This window comes from Pongo abelii, chromosome 5, assembly GCF_028885655.2.
Source record: "Pongo abelii isolate AG06213 chromosome 5, NHGRI_mPonAbe1-v2.0_pri, whole genome shotgun sequence".
NCBI lineage: Eukaryota > Metazoa > Chordata > Mammalia > Primates > Hominidae > Pongo > Pongo abelii.
This window is the reverse complement of record NC_071990.2, coordinates 120,004,096-120,026,352: the sequence shown is the minus strand read 5'-3', so window position 1 is coordinate 120,026,352 and position 22,257 is coordinate 120,004,096. Positions and strand designations below refer to the sequence as shown.

The window sequence follows — 22,257 nt, the reverse complement described above, 5'->3', positions numbered from 1 at the left end:
AGTCCCATCCCTGTCATCGAGACAGGACACAGTCCTCCAGTCTTTCATCACTGACTCTTGGCACAGAGAGGGTCTTATCGCTGGTTCCTTCAGATGCCACAAACGTCCTCTCTAGCCTCCTTTCCCCCTAACAATATCATTCTAGTCTAGCACCTCACCCCGTACCTGGGCTCTTTAGTGAGTTCCAATAATATGTGCGGAGTGCCTACTATGTACTATGTTGAACACAGAGGGTGGATGCAAACTGAGTCAATTAGGACCCCAGAGCAGGGAAGCTTATCTAGACTTACAAATAACCAAGTAGATAAGGTGTGGGAGGCAGAACAATGGCCCCTAAAGGATGTCCACATCTTAGTTCCCAGAACCTGTGACTGTGTTCCTTTGCATAGCAAAAGCAACTTTGCAGATGCAATTAAATTAAATAATTTGAGATGATGAGATTTTTCCTGAATTATCTGAGTGGGCCTAATATATTCACAAGGGTCCTTATAGAAGAAAGGCAGAAGGGCCCAAGTCAGGGAGGGAGATGTGATGACAGAGACAGAGGTCGACGTGATAAGGGGACATAAACCAAGGGATAGAGGCAGCCTCTAGAAACTAGAAAAGACAGAGAAACAGATTGTCCCTGAAGTCTTCACAAGGAACCAGACTGTTGCCCCATTGTGGACTTCTGACCTCCAGAACTATAACATAAATATGTGTTGATTTAAGCTACTGAATTTGTGGTAATTCAGTTTTTTGTTTTAAAATTTCAGCTTTAATTTTAGATACAGGGGGTACCAGTGCAGGACTGTTACATGGGGATATTGGACCCAGGTAATGAGCATAGCACCCAACAGTAGTTTTTCAATCCACGCCCCTCTCCCTCCCTCGCACCTCTAATAGTCCACAGTGTCTGTTGTTCCCATGTTTATGTCCATGTGTGCTCAATGTTTCACTCCCAATTATAAGTGAGGACATGTAGTATTTGGTTTTCTGTTCCTATGTTAATTTGCTTAGGATAATGGCCTCCAGCTCCATGCATGTTCCTGCAAAGGACATCATTTCATTCTTTTTTCCATCTGCATAGTATTTCATGGTGTATATGTACCACATTTTCTTTATCCAGTCCACTATTGACGGGCACCTAGTTGATTCCATGCCTTTTTTATTGTGAATAGAACAGCAATGAATATACGAGTTCATGTGTCTTTTTGGTATAATGATCTATATTCCTTTGGGTATACACAGTAATGGGATTGCTGGGTCGAATGGTATCTCTGTTTTAAGTTCTTTAAGAAATCTCCAAGCTGCTTTCTATAGGTGGTTGAACTAATTTACATTCCCACCAACAGTGAATAAGCATTCTCTTTTCTCCGCAGCCTTGCTAGCATATGTTCTTTTTTTGACTTATTAATAAAAGCCATTCCGACTCGTGTGAGATGGTATCTCATTGTGTCATTGTGGTTTTGATTTGCATTTTTTGATGATTAGTGATGATGAGCAGTTTTTCAAATGTTCGTTGGCTGCTTGTATGTCTTCTTTTGAGAAGTGTCTGTTCATGTCCTTTGCCGAATTTTAATGGGTTATTTGTTTTTTACTTGTTGATTTGTTTAAGTTTGTTATGGATTCTGGACTGATACATAGAATAAGACAGAGAAAGGAAAACTTACAACGGCAGAGGCCAACCAATACCATTTGGATGAAAAAAGATATGGGAGCACAGGAGAAGGTATGATCCATTCTGCCTGGGATATGGGAAACTTCCAGTGTAAATAGTTCTCCCAGACATCTCTCTACTCCAACCTGATTATTCACCTGCCTACTGGAGTCTCTACAAGGATATAAAAAAGACTATTCAACCTCAATACTTTTGAAGCCTGTGAATTTTACCCCCAAATCTGTTCTTCCTTTTGTGTTTCTTCAGTGAGTGACACCACCACGGATCCCTCTGCATGGCCAGAAACAGGAACTCTCCATGCACGGGAAGCTGTGTTCTGTGAACCAGCATTTGTCAACATACTGGGCACCTGACTGCAGCACAAAACAAATTCATTGTTATTGCTCAACAGATTTCTTTCGCTTGAGTCTAATCGTTTATTTTAAACTGGAATTCATTCTAAAAGGGGCTAGAGATTATTTCGATTCCAAGTATAATTTAAAAGATTCTAAAGATAGGAGTGTCTGAGTAAACTGCAAGAGAAAGAGGACCTGTTTTAGATGTGAAACCCTAAAATAATGGGATCACATTTTAGGAGGTATGAAAGCCATTTAAAACCATAATAGAACACCCTTGATTTTTGCTATTCAGAGCAAAAGATCCAAAATCAAAGATAAAAATCCATGCTAATTCAGAACACATTATATTTTTACCCCTTATTACTACTAGATAGTATACTATACTGTATACTACAGCATTATACCACAGTGGTATGCTATATTATACTACAATATTCAACCTCCAAATACAATGCAGACCATATATTTAATCAAGGCTTTATAGGTTTTGAAGAACGTTTAGCTTCCCCTTTGGAAGCATCTAGCTGTGACTCAATAAAGCCTCATAGTGATGCTTGCTTGAGATACTGTTCTCATAGTTAGTACCTGAGCCGAATGCTGGGGCACGATGCTTATTACATATTGCTTGTTTCTTTTTATTGGCCACAAGTCATTTCCCTAAGGAAAATTCATGAGCTTTGTTAATTAAGACTTCAGTAAGTGAGATCCCACTGCAAAAGTAATTAAGATAAAACAATTTCTGGAAAGAAATCCAAGTTTTCAGTGAATATTGTTTTCCAGCATTAATACATTTCTACATAATTCCTTTAGCAGAGAGATCCAAAGAGGTTTTGTAATTTTCACTTTGAAGTCTATGTAAGAAATGTTACTTTTAAGACACTGGAGAAACCCTTCCTGAAGAAGGAAAAAATTAATTATATCCAATCTTTCTCTGCCCCTAGGTTTAGAGGGAAGGCTGTTTTGATTGTGTATACAAACAGTGCTCTCTCCCATCTCCTTTCGTTTTAAAAACTTGAGTTACCTTGTGGTTTCCTATATGCCTTGATATCTGAACTTGGCAAAGGTTTGTGGTTTTGAAATGCACACCCTTTCTGAGAATAGGGCGAAAATATTACAATCTTATAACCTATCTTTGAACATTAAGGATTATGAGAACTAGAGAATTGTTAGGAGTGATACTTATATAAACATTGAATCCAGGGTTGTGCAAATTGGTGCACTTTGTAAATGATGGTAACCAGCATCAAAAAGGAACGTGGCTCTCTGAGTTATTTTGATACCAACGGAAACTACCCTGGAAGTCTCTAATGCACTGGGGTTATTCTGTCTGCTATCTCCCACTTGATTACAAAGAGTGTTTGTAATAAAGAAAATGTCAAAACTAAACATTTATCAATATTTGTGGATTATTTAGGGTTTGTGCCTAGAGTAGAATTTCTGGGTCTTAAGCTTTTTTTTTTAACTTTACTAGACAACTATTGTCTCTAATCAGGAAGGCTTTTGGCTGCAGGTTACAGAATAGCTAACAGTTGTTTGGGCAATAACGATTTAATTACCTAACATTGTCAACAAAGGATCCAGCCTCTTTCCCTCCTTCCATTCTGCTACCTTTAATGTGTTGACTTTGGTCCTCTTGCTTGCCAACTCATGATCACAATATGTTTTTCAAAATTCCAGGCATCACAGTCTCAGTCCAGTGTCCCAAACAAAAGAAAAGATGTATGAAAAAGGAGTTTCCAAGACACATGCACTTGTATGTTCATCGCAGCACTATTCACAACAGCAAAGGCAGAGAATCAGCCTAGGTGCCCATCAACAATGGATTGGATAAAGAAAATGTGGTACATATACACATGGAATACTACGCAGCCATAAAAAGAATGAAATTGGCCGGGCACAGTGGCTCAGGCCTGTAATCACAGCACTTTGGGAGGCCCAGGCGGGCGGATCACAAGGTCAAGAGATCAAGACCATCCTGGCCAACATGGTGAAACCTTGTCTCTACTAAAAATACAAAAATTAGCCAGGTGTGGTGGTGGGCGCCTGTAATCCCAGCTACTTGGGAGGCTGAGGCAGGAGAATTGCTTGAAATCGGGAAGCGGAGATTGCAGTGAGCCGAGATTGCACCACTGCACTCCAGCCTGGGCAAAAAGAGCGAAACTCCATCTCAAAAACAAAAAAAAGAATGAAATCATGTCCTTTGCAGCAACATAGATGCAACAGGAGCCTGATATCCTAAGTGAATTAATACAGGAACAGAAAACCAAATACCACATGTTCTAACTCACAAGTGGGAGCTATGAGTACACATGGACATAAAGATGAGAACAGTAGACACTGGGGACTACTAGAGGCTGGATGGAGGGAGGGGACAAGGGCTGAAAACTGCCTATTGAGTACCATGCTCAGTACCTTGGTGATGGGATCATTTGTACCTCAAACCTCAATATCTTGCAGTATACCTATGTAACAAACCTGCAGATGTACCTCTGAATCTAAAATAAAAGTTGAAATTATTAAAAAAAAAAAAAAAAAAGGAGGGGGGAATGAGTTTTCTTTCTTTCAGGAGGGAAAACCCTTCCTATGCTTCAAGGATAGGCCACTTCTGACCTAGGATGAGGATGTGGCTGAAGAATAGAGAGGTTCCCTCCACCTCTCCCTTGGAGCCTTTCATGTCTTAACAACCAGAAGTTCTACTCAGATTTCCCTTAACGCCTCATTGGTTAGGATGAGATTGCATTGTCATGCCTTGGTGTCAAGAAAATGAGAAAGCAAATATCTGGTAAGAGACAATGGGATGGATGTGACTTGCTTAAACCAGACATGATTTATAAACTGAGCCTTGGTAAACAAGGGAGAAGAGTGGAATGTCTAATCTTTGGCAATTAGCCCTGATTTCCATGCTTTCCAGAAACATTATGCCAGTTTCAATTCTCAAGATCAGTGTCTGCATAGTCCTGTTCAGCCATATCCTTGCCAAAGCCTGGTCTCATCAGGCTCTTTTGGTTTTTGCCAAAGTGATAGGTATTAGCTGGGCACGGTGGCTCAAGCCTGTAATCCCAGCACTTTGGGAGACCGAAGAGAGCGGATCACTTGAGGTCAGGAGTTCGAGACCAGTGTGGACAACATGCTGAAAACCCATCTCCACTAAGAATACAAAAATTAGCTGGGTGTGGTGGCACACACCTGTAATCCCAGCTACTTGGGAGGCTGAGGCAGGATAATCGCTTGAACCCGGGAGACAGAGGTTACAGTGAGCTGAGATTGCTGTACTGCACTCTAGCCTGAATGACAGAGCAAGACTCTGTCTCAAAAAAAAAAAAAAAAAAAAAAAAAAAGCCGGGCGCGGTGGCTCACGCCTGTAATCCCAGCACTTTGGGAGGCTGAGGCAGGCAGATCACGAGGTCAAGAGATCAAGACCATCCTGGCCAACATGGTGAAACCCCGTCTCTACTAAAAATACAAAAATTAGCTGGGTGTGTTGGCACGCACCTGTAGTCCCAGCTACTAGAGAGGCTAAGGCAGGAGAATCACTTGAACTCGGGAGGCAGAGGTTGCAGTGAGCCAAGATCATGCCACTGCACTCCAGCCTGGCAACAGAGTGAGACACCATCTCAAAAAAAAAAAAAAAAAAGATAGGTATTAAATTGTAATTAGGATTTTGAGCACTTTGTCAAGATGGGTTATAAGTCCACTTGGAATTTATTTTTATCTGTGGCATGAGGTCAGGATTCAATTTATCCTTCCCCCTCCCACACAGTGACCAATTGTCCCGGCACCTTTAGTGTTTTGCAGTACAAACCCTGGCCCCTGTCACATGTCAAGTTTCCATAGGGAGGGGGGTGGGGTGGGGATTCATTTCTGGGTACTTTATTCTGCTCCGTCGATCTGTTTGTCTATTTGTGCCCATTATCACACAAGTGCATAAATAGAGACTTGTGACAATCTTGACAGTCTTGACATCCAGGAGAACAAGTCTGTCTACCTTGTTCTTTTTCACAAGTATACTGGCTATTCTTGGTTCTTTGTTTTTCCATGGGAATTTTAAGTGAGCTTGTCAAAGAATCCTCTTGAGATTCTTATTGGCGCTGCATTGAATATTTAGGTTAATTTGGAAAAAATTGCCAACTTTATAATACTGGATCTTTCAGTCCTTGAACTTGATTCATCTGTCCATTTATTCGGGTCTTCCTTAATGTTTTTTAATATAGCTCTATAACTTTCTTCATAAGGCTCTTACACATATTGTCTTAGATTTATTCCTGTGTATCTTATATTTTTGCTGATACTACAAATGGCATCTTTTTAAAAATAAATTTTCTGTTTGTTGCTGATGATGTCTAAGAAAATTTATTCTGTTCATTTGTCTGTTGGGTCTCCTATCAGAGAGCTTTGCATTCCTTTCTAATTCTTTTACTGTATTTCATCAAATTTAATATATTTTGATTGATAGAAGGATCTTAATTTTAAAAGTGTTAACGTATGAAAATAATTGATTAAGTCTGAAAATTTTGTCACTTTTTCTTGTCCTACTTTACTGTCTAGTACTTCCAGCACTTGTTGGGATAGAAGTGGATATTGTTGGCATCTTTGTCTTGTTGAGTTTAAAAAGAATGCTCCTGAAGTTTCTTTATTAAATAAGATGTTTACTGTAGTTTTTGGTAGATACACTTCAACTTGGATGAGAAAGTTGCTTTTCTTCCAGGGCTAAATGTTTTATATAAACTGATGTTTAATTTTATTAAATGATCTTTCTCCATCTCTTCAGATGATCATATGATTTTTCTTCTTTAATCTTTTTAATGTGGTTAATGATATCAGAGTGGCCAATATTTTACTTAGATTTTTGCATTTATGCTTTTAAGTGAGGCTGTTCTATAATTCTCCTTTCTTATATTCTCTTTTTCTAGTGTTGTTGGGTTAGGTTAGTTATTCCAGCCTCATGAATTGAATCGAGAGCAGTATCTCTGTTTCCATTCTGTGAATGTGCCTGTTTAAGATTGGGATTATCTCTTTCTTGAATACTTGGGTAAGACATGTTTTTAAAAGTATTTGGACCCGGTGTTTCTTTTTGAGATATATTGTATATGTCATAAATTATACACATATATAAAATGTTTGCGTGTAATATGTTATATATAGATGATATATATGGTGTATATTATTTGGTAAATTATGTTTTTCTAAGAATTTGTATATTCCATCTAAGTTTGAATACTTAGCATGAAGTTATCATAGTATCTTCATTTTTTTACCTGCTACATCTGTTTCTTTTTTTGTTACAAACTTTATTTATGCGTTCTCTCTTTTTCCATGATCAGCATTGCCAGTGATGTGTCTATGTATTAGTCTTTTCAAAGAAATAACTTTGGTTTTATTTACTGTCTTTGCCATATCTTTGCCTCCTGTTCTGTTAGTTTCTGTTCATATTTTTGTTAGTTACTCCCTCTTGTTTTCTTAGGGTATAGTTTTGTTGCTCTTCCTCCAACTTCTTTAACTGGAAGTTTAACTCATTAATTTTCTGTCTTTTCTTCTAGTGTGGGCATCTGAAGCTGTATGTTTCTTAAGGGAAGGAGTTTCATTTCCTAACCTATGTAATTCTGCTTTTTATGTGTGTATTTTCTTACTCTGGTCATGTATTATTTTTAAAATCACAAAAGAAATTAAGCCCTATGTTGGGGGAAAAAAAAACTTTAAATAAATTCACAGATAATCGATCCCAGCCTAGGTACTGGGATTGCTGGGAGGCGATCTTTCCTTTGAGGATGCTAATGTTAAGAGCAGACAGAGTTTCCTGCCATGCACTTTGGTGTCCCTGCCAGGCAGTACACCACACAGGAGGGAAAAGTGTCTGCCAGGGTGCCTCAGTATTTGTGTCCCTGGAATACTTCTGTGGCTACATTTTCCATTACTGGAGTATTTGTCAGCACCATCTTCACCTTTTGTCCTATATAGTTGGTAATTTCTTTAGACTTTAAACCTCACTTATGAAAAAAGAATGAATTGACTCATTAATTTCAACCCTTTTGTCTTAGGCAAGGTTTTCCAGAGAAACAGAACCAATAGTATAGAATAGTTAGAGATAGATAGATACACACAGACACAGACACACACAGACACACACACACACACACACACACACACACAGGAGAGAGAGAGAGATTTAGAGAGAGAGAGAGATTTATTATGATAATTGGCTCATATGGTTGTGGAGGCCAATAAGTCCCACAGTATGCCATGTGAAAGCTGGAGAATCAGCAAGTCATCAGTGGTAGAATTTAGTGCAAGTCTAAATAAAGACTTGAGCACCAGGGGAGCTGATGGTGTAATTCCCAATCTGAGGCAGAAGGCCTGAGAACCAGAGGGGCTGAAGGGGCAAGGCTGAAGGGTGTAAGTCTCAGAGTCCAAAGGCTTGAGAACCAGGAGCTCCAATATGCAAGGGCAGAGAAGATGGATGTCTCAGCTCAAGAATAGAAGGAGAGAATTTGTCCTTCCTGTCTCTTTTTGTTCTATCTGGGCTCTGCATGGACTGGATGATGCCCAGCTACACTGGTGCCTTCTTTACTCAATCTACTGATTCAAAGGCTAATCTCTTCTAGACACACTCTCACTGATACACCTGGGAATAATGTTTCCAGCTCTCTGGGCATCCTTTAGCACCGTATTTTTTTTTTTTTTTTTTTTTTTTTGAGATGAAGTCTCGCTCTGTTGCCCAGGCTGGAGTGCAGTGGTGTGATCTCGGCTCACTGCAACCTCCACCTCCAGGGTTCAAGCAATTCTCGTGCCTCAGCCTCTTGAGTAACTGGGACTACAGGCGCCTGCCACCACACCTGGCTAATTTTTGTATTTTTAGTAGAGATGGGGTTTCACCAGGTTGCCTAGGCTGGTCTCAATCTCCTGGCCTCTTGTGATCCACCCGCCTTGGTCCCACAAAGTGCTGGGATTACAAGTGTGAGCCACCATGCCCAGCCAAGCCCAGTCAATTTGATGCATAAAATTAACCATCACGTTCCTGAATCTGGCAATAGAAGCTCTCATCTTTTCAGTTCAGACTCCCCTCTCTACAGACCCTCTTACCTCTAGTATCATAGTTCATAGTCTCTTCTCAGGGCTTTTGGCATCAGGTCTTCAAGGAGTTAAATTGAGGACCTCAAGCATGTGTTAAATAAGCACTCTATGGAAGACAGGTGGAGGTACAAGGATGAGTAGGCATTATTATGGGCTGAAGTGTGGTCCCCACAAATTCACATATTCAAGTCCTAACCTCCAGTACCTCAGAGTGTGACTGTATTTGGAGACAGGGTCTTTAAAGAGGTGATCACGGTTAAGTGACATCATTGAGGTGGGTCTTAATCCAGTATGTCTGGTATTCTTTTTTTTTTTTTTTTTTTTTAAGATGGAGTCTCACTCTGTCACCAGGCTGGAGTGCTGTGGTGTGATCTCGGCTCACTGCAACCTCTGCCTCCCAGATTCAAGCCATTCCCCTGCCTCAGCCTCCAGAGTAGCTGGGACTACAGGCACACACCACCACGCCCGGCTAATTTTTGTATTTTTAGTAGGGATGGGGTTTCACCATGTTGGCCAGGATGGTCTCGATCTCTTGACCTCATGATCTGCCAGTCTCGGCCTCCCAAAGTGCTGGGATTATAGGCGTGAGCCACCATGACTGGCCGACTGGTATTCTTATAAGGAGAGGAGATGAAGACACAGTCACACAGAGAAGAAGATCATATGAAGATGCAGAGGGAATAAAGCCATCTGTAAGCCAGAGAGAGAGGCCCTCAGAAGAAACCAACCTTGTCCATACCTTCATCTTGGACTTCTAGCCTCCAGAACCATGAGGAGATAAATTCCTGGTGTTTAAGTCACCCAGTCTGTGGTACTTGTTATAGTAGCCCTGGCAAACTAATATAGGCATATTCTCCACTGTGAAGGGTTTTGTATTCAGTAAGGAAACAGGAGTAATTACAATGCAGGGGCAGGAGTGTGTAACTGCTCTCCAAGAAGGATGAAAATGGCAGAAGGGAAGGAGAGGTTGCTTGTAGCTGAGAGACAGCTTTGTGCAGGAAATGGGCTTTGAGCTGAGCCCTTACGCATGAGATGGGAGAGGACAGCCAAGCAAAGGAAATAACATGAATGGGGCCCAGAGGAAAGCCCAGAGCCTTTAAGCAGAAAAGAACATCATAGGACAAGCTCTGTCTCAGTTTAGCTGCAGCCCCCGAAAGTTAAAATCAAAGGAGTTGACAACAAACCTGTTTGTTCAAAAGTGAAGTTCTAGACCGCCCACGTAGGACTTTAAAAGGTTACCAAATACCAGTTTGCAACCCTTGGCACCTCACATAATTGGAGGATATACAAAAGATTAGAATTTTAGACAAGGGCTTATTGTATGCAAGAAATTAGAAATCTGACAGATAATTTCCTGGAAAAAGCTGTGTGAGTGCTGCGGCAGTTTCCCTCCTCCCCTTTGGAGGTATTTTCCTTTCACCTCGAGCCAACTGAAATGGGCTTGAGTACACCCCTCAGAGAGGTGGACCTGTGCCCACAGGATTTTGTGGGGACAAGAGGCTGCTGCTGGATGCATGACTAGAAAATTCTAAAATCAAGAGTCTGTAACTGGACAATTGCATAGGGAATGGAGGTTTGGGGAACAAAGGATACTTTTCCACAGGCCGGGGGTAGAGAGACAGCAGGCCTGCCCAAGAGCCTTGCCTGGAGTGGGCTGTGACCCTAACAGGAGTAGACTCCCCCCAAACCCCAGAGTGGAGAGGACACTAAACAGAGCAAAACGCATTCTCTGCATCAGGAGAAATGCAGGTGTTTCTTCCAGGCAGGGCCTCCATGGACCCACAAATACACTCCCAGAGAAATATCAGCTTTAAACTTGTCCCACTAGTAGGAAACCAGTGCTGGGTTCCACTGCTGCCAGTCAAGGTGGGACCTTTCCTGCTCCTACCCTCTCCTCTCCTGGTGTCCCTCTCTATGAGGACCCCAGGACAGACCATCATGCAGAGGAGAGATAGAAGCATGGCTGGAAGCTCAGACGCAGTAAACCATGAAGCGGACCGCACCATCCTGTTTCCCTGTGTCGGCCTGGAGCAGCCTGCACTGGGGAGGAAGGCCTGCGTGGAATCTGAAGTCCTGACTTACACATGACTATTATACATTTCAGGTACAGAAGTGAGGCTATTCTTAGAACTAATAGGCTCTAGAGGACTTTTATCATCCATGAGTGAGCATATAAACTGTGTGACCTGCTAAAACATCATGGAGAACAAAAAGTGCCCCAGAGAAGATTGAAGGGGCTGTGAAGGGAAGGAACCACACTATCTTCTGATTGTGCCCTGAGTCCTGCTTGCATTCAGTGTCATGGTGCCAGTAGCTGCGTTTGTCACAAGGAGCAAAAAGAGGAACAATGGAAGACACTGCTTTAAAGGTAGTGAGACCACGTAACGCTATCTACATAGTTTGGGATTTAGTCTGGGGGTGCCACAGGAGAAACTGAAGATGGGGTGAAGACAGTGACATGATAAGAGATTCAGGCAGGCTAATGTGGAGATGAGCTTCAGTGAGCGTAGAAGAGGAAATGCAGAGCCGACCACCCCCAACCACTGTCCTGCCAGATGCCCCAATCCATGCTTCCAGGACACACTTATGTGTGTATCTGTATATATGAAAAATTTATATTGAAAAGCAAAAGGATGATTAGTTCAAAAGTCTGTATAGTGGCTACCTCTGGGAGGAAGGGAGGGTCTACAATGGGGAGGGGCAATGCTAAAGATGCAGTGGGCCCAGGCGCAGTGGTTCATGCCTGTAATCCCAGCACTTTGGGAGGCCCAGGTGGGAGGATCACCTGAGGTCAGGAGTTCGAGACTAAAAGTACGAAATTACAAAAGTACTTCTCTACTAAAAGTACAAAAAAAAAAATTAGCCAGGTGTGGTGGTCACGCCTGCAATCCCAGCTACTCGGGGGGGCTGAGGCAGGAGAATCACTGGAACCCGGGAGGTGAAGGTTGCAGTGAGCCACGATTGAGCCACTGTACTCCAGCTTGGGTAACAGAGCGAGACTCTGTCTCAAAATTAAATAAATAAAAATAAAAGATGCAGGCCGGGCACTGTGGCTCACGCCTGTAATTGCAGCACTTCGGGAGGCCGAGGTGGGCAGATCACCTGAGGTCAGGAGTTCAAGACCAGCCTGGCCAACATGGCGAAACCCCGTCTCTACTAAATATACAAAATTTTATATTTTGCCCGTGGTGATGGGCACCTGTAATCCCAGCTACTTGGAAGGCTGAGGTAAGGAGAACTGCTTGAACCCGGGAGGTGGAAGTTGCAGTGAGCCCAGATCGCACCACTGCACTCCAGCCTGGGTGACAGAGTGAGACTCCATCTCAAAAAAAAAAAAAAAAAAAAAAAAAGGCAGTGGGTTTAGGGAGATTGATTGGCTGGACAAGACATTAAATGTAATAGATAATAGAATCAAGGCACAAGTGGAAGAGTTAATCTTTGAGTAAGTAGGGAGACTTTATCTTTTAAAAACAATGATGGAAAGGATGTATTTAAAAATTAGAGGGAGAAAGCGAGCCCAGCAGGTGGCTCACACCTGTAATCCCAGCACTTTGCGAAACTGAGGCAGGCAGATTGTTTGAGTCTATGAATTTGAGAACAGCCTGGGCAACATGGCGAATCCCTGTCTCTACTAAAGATACAAAAATTAGCTGGGCACGGTGGCATGCATCTGTAGTCCCAGCTACTTGGGAGGCTGAGGTAGGAGGATCACTTGAGCCTGGGACGTCTCCTGCAGTGAGCCATGGACTCCAGCCTGGTGGACAGAGTGAGACCCTGTCTCAAAAAAAAAAAAAAAAAGAAAGGAAGAAAGGGAGCAAATGAAAGGAATTCATATCCATCATTTCAGTAAAGTGGAATAAAGGTCATCTGCTAAGAATTTGGGGTGGGCTGGGCATGGTGGCTCATACCTGTAATCCCAACAGTTTGGAAGGCCAAGGTGGGAAGATTGTTTGAGTCCAGAAGTTCAACATCAGCCGGGGCAACATAGAGAGACCCCATCTCTACAAAAAAAATACAAAAATTCCCTGAGTGCGGTGGCAGGCACCTGTGGTCCAAGCTCCTTGGGAGGCTGAGGCGAGAGGATCGCTTTGAGCCCAGGAGGTCAAGAGTGCAGTGAGCCATGATTAAGCCACTGGACTCCAGCCTGGGTGACAGAGCGAGACCCTGTCTCAAAAAAAGAAAAAAAGAAACCCTGTCTTTTTTAGACTCCAGGAAGCAGCGGGAGGCTGGATGTCAGGCTCCAGTGTCTGAAACGTGGTTGTTGCTCAATAAATTTGCTTTGAATGAACAATGAATAAGGATTTTAAAAATTGAAATAAATATTGTTGGTCACTTGCTAGGAAGTAAACCATGTAAGAATACAAGAGTAGTTGTATAGCCTTGTGGGTTCAGCTGAGGTTAGGTAGCATGAATCTATTGTAGTAAAGCCAATTGGCAAGACACGAGTTTTAGAGAAAAAATAAAATGGTGGACTTGGGAAGGAAGGAATGACAAAAGGAGGCATTCTAAGGGGTTAGTAAAAGCATAATTGAAGTAGCCAGTCATAGGCGCAGGCTGGCTAAAGAGGGAAATGAAGCCAGCCTGAGAGAGAAAAGAAGGATTGAGGGACTAAAGTTCCTCTCTGTTGAAGTTTCTCTCTCTACTGGCTTATTCCCATCACCATACAAATTCATGGTTATTTCTCTCATCTTCAAGCAAAATAAAAGAAAACAAAACCCTTCTCTTGACCTTAATTCCCTTGCCAGCTACCGCCCCATTCCTCTGCTCTGCTTTGCAGTGAATGTCCTTGGAAGTTTCCCATACTCACTGTCTCAAACTCCCCTCCTCCCATTCTCTCCTAAACCCACTCCAATGAGCCTTCTCTCCACTGATACTCCACTGAAAATACTTTGGTCAGGGCCACCGGTGACATCCAGTTTGCTAAATACAGTGGTCAATTCTCAGTTCTCATTTTACCAGGTCTATCAGCAGCATTAGATACTGTTGGGTACCTCCTCATACTTAATACAGTTTCTTCGCTTGGCCTCTATGGTGCCATACTCTGGCTGGGATTTTCTCCTACCTTTCTGGCATTTCTTTGCTGGTTCCTTTTCTCCCTGACCTGTTAAACTTGGAGTATTGTAAGGCTAAATCCTTGTTCCTTTTCTCTTCACTATCTATACTCACTCCTTGGTGTTACTATCCATTCCCATGGCTTTCAATGGCATCTATACTTCCCAAATGTATAACACCAGGCAAGACCTCTCTCCTGAAAGTCAGACTCATACAACCATCTCCTGCTCAACATAATAGATATTCCAAATTCAATTTATCCGAAACAAAACTTCTGGCTTCCTACCCTGCCCTGCTCCCACATCTGCTCTACCCATAGTCTTCCGTTTCTCAGTAAATGGCAACTCCATCCTTCCATTTGTTCAAGCCAAAAGCCTCAGTGTCAGCTTTTCCTTCTTACTCCAGATCCAATCAATCGGCACCTTCTGTTGGTACTTTCAAAATAGATCTAGAATCCCACCATTTCTCACCATATCCATTGCCTTCACTCTGACCCATCATATTTCATCCAGATGATGAGTAGAATGGCCTGAATAGTTTTGTAACAGGCCTCCCGGCTTATACCTTTCCACTTCCCATCAACTCCTCCAACTCAGCCTATTCTCAATATGGCAGTCAAAGTGATCCTTTAAAAAAAAAAATTAGATCCTGCCAGGTGCAGTGGCTCATGCCTGTAATTCCAGCACTTTGGGAGGCCAAGGTGGTGGATCACCTGAGGTCAGGAGTTTGAGACCAGCCTGGCAACATGGTGAAACCCCATCTCTACTAAAAACACAAAAAATTAGCCAGGCCTGGTGGCGTGCACCTGTAATCCCAGCTACTTGGGAGGCTGAGGCAAGAGAATCACTTGAACCCAGGAGGCGGAGGTTGCCATGAGCTGAGATTGCGCCACTGCACTCCAGCCTGGGTGACAAGAGTGAAACTCTGTCTCACACACACACACACACACACACACACACAAATCCTGAGATTGTCTCTTCTAAAACCTCCAATAGTTTCCTGTCACATTCAGAGTAAAAGCTAAAGTCCTTCCAATGGCTTACAAACATCTCCACAATCTGCTCTCAAGTTATCCCACCAAGCTGGTCTTTACCATGCCTCTGTCTCTGTTTCTCTGTTTCTGCCCACTGGACTCTTTGCCATTCCTAGGACATACTGGGCCTGCTCTCGATTTAGGGCCTTTGCAGTGTTTGTTCCATGGCTGCAAATGCTCTTCTCCTAGACCCCACAAGGCCAACTGTCACCTCATTCATGTCTTTGCTCAAGTGTCAGTGTTTGATTTAAAATCACACCAGTAGCATACTGGTAAATGATTATCAGCTGCCTGTCTAGAGAAAAAACAAGCTGAACTTTGTAGCATTTGCCAATTTCTTTTTTTATTTTTATTTTTTCTTTTTTTTTTTGAGACAGTCACTCTGTTACCAAGGCTAGAGTGCAGTGGCACAATCTCGGCTCACTGCAACCTCCGCCTCCTAGGCTCAAGAGATCTTCCCGCCTTAGCCTCCTGAGTAGCTGGGACTACAGGTCCACCATGCCCGGCTAATTTTTTTGTATTTTTGGTAGAGACGGGGTTTCACCATGTTGCCCAGGCTGGTCTCCAACTCCTAAGCTCAAGCGATCCGCCGGCCTCAGCCTCCCAAAGTGCTGGGATTACAGGTGTGAGCCACCATGCCCACGTGCATTTGCCAATTTCTGTGTTGTAAATATTCAGTGATTTCAAGCTACCCAGGTGATGCCATCAAATGGGTGTTGCTGAACATGGAGTTGGGAAGAGATGCCACAATCAGTCAGCCAGCTGCGGCACGCCACTGACTGCAACCCAACCCCACCTCCCGGACCCCTCTTAGTGTGCTCTATTTTTCCAGAGCACATATCACCTTCTCACCTAACATGTTATGTCTATTGTTTATTATATCCCTCCTTGCCCACCATAGCCCCCGGGGACTTTCGTCTGTTTTGTTCACTAGTGTATTATAAGAAGAGTGTCAGGCACAGAGTAGGCTCTTGATATATCGTTGTTAAATGAATAAATACATTTCCCAATGAGGGTGATATAGTGCAGATATGGTAATAATGAGTGAATAGGGGAATGTACAGGGTAGAGAGCTTGGTCAGATTAGAGATCTGAGTAGATAAGACAGATGTGGTCATGCTTAAAAAGGGCTGAAGTGGAGTGGCTGCCTTGGATCTGAGAACACTGTGAAACTAGGGAGTTCAGAGCAGCTGTCACCTTTATGTGATTTTGGAACCAATCTCTTTCCTTGCAGTAATAACTGAGGGAATGATTAGAAACCATGGAGTTTTCTGAGGTTGAATGAGAGGCCCTTGTTCTGAAGCTTTATAGTTAACTAAGAGAACATTATCTTAGAATATGTCATTAGTATCAGTTTGAATAGAAATAATAATGTAGGCTGGGGGCGGTGGCTCACGCCTGTAATCCCAGCACTTTGGGAGGCCAAGGCAGGCCAATCACCTGAGGTCAGGCCAATCCCTCTACTAAAAATACAAAAATTAGCCAGGTGTGGTGGCATGTGCCTGTAATCCCAGATACTTGGGAGCCTGAGGCAGAGGAATGGCTTGAATCCAGGAGGCAGAGGTTGCGGTGAGCAGAGATTGTGCCACTGCACTCAAGCCTGGGCAACAGAGAGAGACTCCATCTCAAAAAAAATTTTTTAAAAAAAGAATAATGTGCATAGAAAGTGAGCAAAGAGAATTTATAGGTGGGCATTTACTAAAGAAAGAGAAAGAATTCTCAATAATTTTAGGAAATTATTTACTGTCACTTTATTTAAATAATTTGCCCTGAGACTTCCTTTTATTCAGTGAATATGTCAATGTGACACATTCTTCACATCCTGATCCAGGGCCTTGCACATCTGGATATTTCCTCCCTTGAGAACATATCCCCTCTTACAATTTAGCTGTTCCATCACACCGAAACATCTAATAAACATCTTTTTTTCCTAATGTGCCACATTAGTTCGTTTATTCTCCATACATCCATAGCCATGAGACCATGTCAGTGAGTGTGCTGTTTTTATGAGTTTGAAGCCTAACCAACAATTGCCCTGTCTTTCTGAAACTCAATGTCACACTGTCCTCACACTTGAATATAATCGGCCTCTGCCTACACTGTCCTCAAATTCAAAGGTATTTAGCCCATTAACAGCAATCTCAAGTTTTTATAAGCACATTTCCCATGGCAAGTTATTCTCATTCATCCAGCTTCTCCAAAGGATAGCTTTCGTGAATAACATAAATGGTGAGTGCCATTCAATATTTTCCTCTAACATGTCGCTAGGTTTGCTGTTTGGGTACAGGGAAGTCAGGATGAAAAATATTGAAGTTATGCTTATTTAATTCTATCTTCTTAAAAATTCCAAAAAACAGAAAGTCATATCCAATGTGAATTTGCAAAATCAGAAATGAAAGGAAGACCAGAATACAGGGACGTGTACATGCTGATTCTTGGCACTTACAATGAGCGAGACCTCCATAAGTATCTCTAGAAGTGCGGTTAATTCCAGATCTGCTGGAGAATCATTTTCCACGGCTGTTTATTTTGGCCTTGGGAAAGCTTTGGCATGCTCAGTGCGGGTGGCGGTGGGGTGGCTGCTGTCAGCCATGTGGCTGTGGTGAACTCTCTCCCTGACTCAGAGCCCTCCCCACCCGCCCTGGGCTGGCCCACTCTGTTCAGAGGGGAGTTCTCTGCCCCTTGCCAGGATGGGCGCTTCCTGCTGGACATCTCCCTGCTGCTCTCTGCCCACCTCCTATGTTCCTACCCTGTTAGTCCTGCCTGATGGCCCCTAGGAAGCTTTCCATCTCCAAGCAGGGACTCTCTGCTGGTCTGAGCTATGCCAATGCAGCCAAGGTGCTGACTTCAGTTGTGCCTGATGATTTCATGCCGCCCCTAGCCAGTCACCACCCCGGAACTTGTCTTTGTCACAACAGAAACCAAGCAACAGATGCTGCTGGATCAATCCAAACTAATACCTCTATGCTCTGTCCTAGAAAAAACCCTTAAGGTCCTTGCTTTAGTGAGTCATTCACTTAACAAATGTTAATTTGATCTCCTTATTTTGGCGTCTGCTTTCAGGAGACTTACATGGGAGTCAAAAAATTAACAGTAAACAAACAATGAACAATCAGGTGTAGAGAATGCTGGGTGCTATAAAAGATACATGACAAGGAGAGATAGTAACTGGGGAATGAAGGGCTCTTTCAGAGAACAGGAAGCCAGTGGATAGGAGTTCAATTACAATACGCACACAATGTCCCCACATTTAAATGCAGCATACTCCTGAAACCAAGAATTGCAGCAATTCCTGGTGTAATGAAATCCTACTCCATACACACCAGGTTCTCATTCATGGAAACAGTCAAATGAGAAGAAAGAAGGTAAAGTACAACATAAATCTGAAATTAGGATGAGCCAAAAACTACACTAAATTCTAAGTGACCAAAGAGCCTAAATCCTCAAGGCAGGAAACAGGTGTTTAGGGAAGAAAGAAATTGGTGGTTTCTTAAAGATAGAATCATATCCTCTTTTAAGAAGTACTTTTGGTAAACATTTGTTTTGTTCTGCTAGCAAAGGAAGGTAGGTTTCAAGTCAAAATATTTAATAAGGGTTTTAAGACTTCCTATGAGCTCTGACAGGCATTAAAGCTAGGAGGTGACTATTCCAATACAATGTGTCCATAACATGATTTTGAAAGAAAATTGTAATAACCTATGATATTTGGAGAGTCCTTTGGGAATAATACATGGTTGTAGAATACTTATCCCTAACAGGTGCCTCTTAGAGAGTGTCCAGGCATTTCTATTATATTCATTCTGAAGAGGGAATGTTTATCCAGAACTTGAATCTAGACCAGTTTCTGTGTGTGTGTATGGGTGGAGAGTGTTTGCATTAAGATATATTTGTGCAATAAAATGTTATGTTCACAATGTCAAAAAAATTGTAAAAGACCTTAAAATGGATAAAAATAACTTCTGCTTGTCTTGTGTAGCACAACCTTCCAGTTTATCTCTACTTTTCATTGTCTTTGAATTATTCTATATTATTATTATTATTATTTTTAGAGACAGGACCTTGATCTGTTGCTCAGGCTGGAGTGCTGAGCCACAAGTGATCCTCCTGGCCGCAAGTGATCCTCCCGCCTCGGCCTCCCACAACAGTGGAATTACAGTTGTAAGCCCTGGCTCCAGCCTTGAGTTATTTTATACTGTAAATGCAGAAAATCGGTAATAATGCAAATGATCATTATCCATAGAAATGCAAATGAACCGTGTCCAGTGGAATGCCATTGCTTATTGCCCTGTTGATCTTGACCAGTTTTACACTTATGTGTAAATTCGTTTCAGCATTTCTGATTGCCGTATATCCCTGGTACTTTGAGTTCTCCTTTGAGTTGTGGCTTTGGGCGAAACTCTTAGCCCTTCTACCCATGAGTTTTCCCATTTGTTTCATCTTAGGGTTCTTGAAGGATTAAATGAATTAATGCATGTTACACCCTTCACAGTGACTGAATATATGAATATGTGGTAACTAGCTATAGCTAAATATATCACCATGTGAATTTTCAGAATGTTGCAAGAATAGAAATGGTTGAGAGGAACACATGGGAAGCCACTTCCTGAATGAGGCCAAGCAGGGCCAGGGAGATGCGGAGGAAGCTGGGGTGATTAGTGGGGGCAGGGTGGGGGTAGGGTGGGGGTGGATAGAGGGGAGTCACCAGTTACCAGGTAAGCAGCTGGGAGGCTTTGTAGGCAAATGAAGTAGCCGGTATTCTTCCTTACTGTGGAGAAGCTAGTGCTGGAGTTTCTAGCACAGATTTCAAGGTCTATTAGAGCTAGACTCAGAATTCAGGCAGAGAAGCCACAGCAGGAAACTGAAAGAGTGACGGGCTTGGGTTTTTGCACCCATCCAGAGTTTCTGCCAGGGAGGCTAGCAGAGGCAAAGGTATGTACCAGGAAGCAGAGCCTACCCTGCTAGTCCCAAGAGCTCATGGTGTCAGTCAGGAGGATAGTTCAGTCCCCATCCACTAGCAACAAGGCGGGTGACTGTGGGCAGGTTGTGAGTGTCAAACTGTGATGACTTAAGGCCCCTAGACTCAAGGATGAATAAAAAGGACACAAACACACACACACACGTTTCTAAGTCTTTCAGCAAGGGGCGGCCAAGAGGCAAATCCTGTGTGACAGGCGCAGCAGCAGCAGCTGGAGCAGCAGCTGACTTTTGAAGCCCAGACTCAGAGCGTGTGTGGCTCGGTTTCTTCTCTTCCTAGGGTTTTGAGGAAGCACAGCCCTCTGACAAAAGAGGAAGGTCTGAAAATGTAGACGGGAGGCAGATTACTGGGCAAAATGGCACAGGAGTCCCCAGGCCACCATCACTGTATCCCTGCAGGGTGTTTCTTTTCATGAAATATGTATTGACCTGGCCCTTTCTCTTTTGTCTTTTTTCTTGCATTTTTAATAGAGTTGAAAGATTAACATAGGGCAATTCATATACCTCTCAAAATGTAGTTCTCTGTTTAGCTGGACAAATCTCCCTCTGAAGTTCTTTCTTCCTTGGATAAGGGTGAGATGGGAACCCCTAACTGGCCAGTTCAATCTATGTCCTGGTTGCTTTTGATTTGACCTGTTCTTTTACAATGTAAATTCTGCATCTTTTAGATTTCTCCTTCAAGCCTTGTTCTTCCCAAGATAGTAACTATGGGTATGGATATGGATATTGTTATCACTTCGTAGGGGGTCCTGTCTATAAGAGGACCACAGAGATCTCATGGTCCTCTGGTCCCCACAGATATTTCCCTTCTTCTCCTGGTCACGGGGGGACTCTGCCAGTATCTGCAACTGAAGCCTGAGGCTGGTGGTTTGAGACCTGTTCTCTTGGCATGACCCTAGTCCTCCCTTGTAGACAAGACCTCTGCTCTTACTGGAGCTGTGAACCCCTCAAAGTCCTAGCCAAGTTCTGCATCTGGCCTTTGGCTTGAATTGTCCAAACCACAGCCTTGACGCAGCAGTTCCCTCACAGTTTCTTCCACAATCATCACGGCAGTTCCCTTCAGCTACCTGCTGCACACCTAAGAAGCCTGCAAGTCTTTCTGGGGCCTTTCCATACCACAGAAGACAAGAGGGGCTTCTGAGGCACCAGTGCGACTTTCTCAGTGCAGGTGGCTGCTTGGGACTTCCCCATATTTTTTGCTTGGGACTACCCCATATGTCTCCTTCCAGAGTTCTAACCAGGGAGTGCAGCACAAGGTCCCTGTCTTCCAGCTTCCCCGCACCTCGTAGCACCCACTTTTTTGGGGAAGTCAAAACCTATTTGCCCATTTGCTTCCCTGACCTCCATCTTTTTTCTCTTTCCCCCTCTGCCCTGGGCTGGATGGGGATGGGCCTTCCACTTCCTCTCAGTGTCTGCTCGCACCTTCTCTTCTGTCTGGTTCTTCCCCAGAACAGCAAGTCATGCCACCTAGTTATCTCTTTCAACTTTGGAAGGAACTCACCATCCGAGCCAACCAAGCTTAGCTGTTAACCAGAAGCTACAGGACAACCAAGAGCCAGGGAATTTTTAGAACCAAAGTACATGAATTAACATTTCAAAAATGTATCCCTGTATTCATTCATGTAGCCATCAGGACTCACTGTGCACCTACACATGGCAGGCGCCGGTCTGACATCCGAGACACAAATAGGAGAAAGACTCAGTCTTTGCTGTAAGTTCTGTAGTCTGGTTGAGGAGGCAGCCAACAATGAATCATTATCCTCCAATACGAGTAGATTTGGAGTGCACTGGAGCATAGAGGAAGGAGGGAGCAACTCCACATTGGCTTGAGCAGGCTGGAAGCACTGCTCAGAGGAGATGATAGGTGAGAAGGCTCAATCCATTCAAAAAAAAAGAGGGCAGCCTGCACAGTGCGGGGAGGGGAGCCGAGGCGGGCAAGGAAGTGATGTGCCTGGAGAGCAGAAAGAGGTTGGGTCACAGGGAGCATATGGTTGGGGTGGGGTGGGAGGAGATGATGTGGCAAGGGGGTTTGGCATCAATTTGTTTTTTGAAGTTGAAGAATTTGGAATTAATCCCATAGGCAGGGGGGAATCTATTGGAGTAACATGTCCATACATGGTATGCCACCCAGA

At 43.2% G+C, this 22,257-nt stretch overlaps 1 long non-coding RNA gene across 3 annotated transcripts; it reads right to left on the bottom strand.

Moving 5' to 3' along the window:
* Positions 1-745: 745 nt before the first annotated feature.
* LOC129060235 (uncharacterized) lies at positions 746-18,034 on the bottom strand. 3 transcript variants are annotated; one of them, XR_008526779.2, is made up of 5 exons: positions 17,901-18,026; positions 12,975-13,067; positions 9,076-9,172; positions 3,607-3,768; positions 746-2,013 (listed from the first exon to the last, which is right to left on the bottom strand). It is a non-coding gene; the product is annotated as an uncharacterized LOC129060235 (long non-coding RNA). The 3 variants fall into 3 exon arrangements; XR_008526776.2 differs by having other exon boundaries at positions 3,555-3,768; positions 17,598-17,977; XR_008526777.2 differs by having other exon boundaries at positions 752-2,013; positions 17,598-18,034.
* Between the last annotated feature and the right edge of the window lie 4,223 nt (positions 18,035-22,257).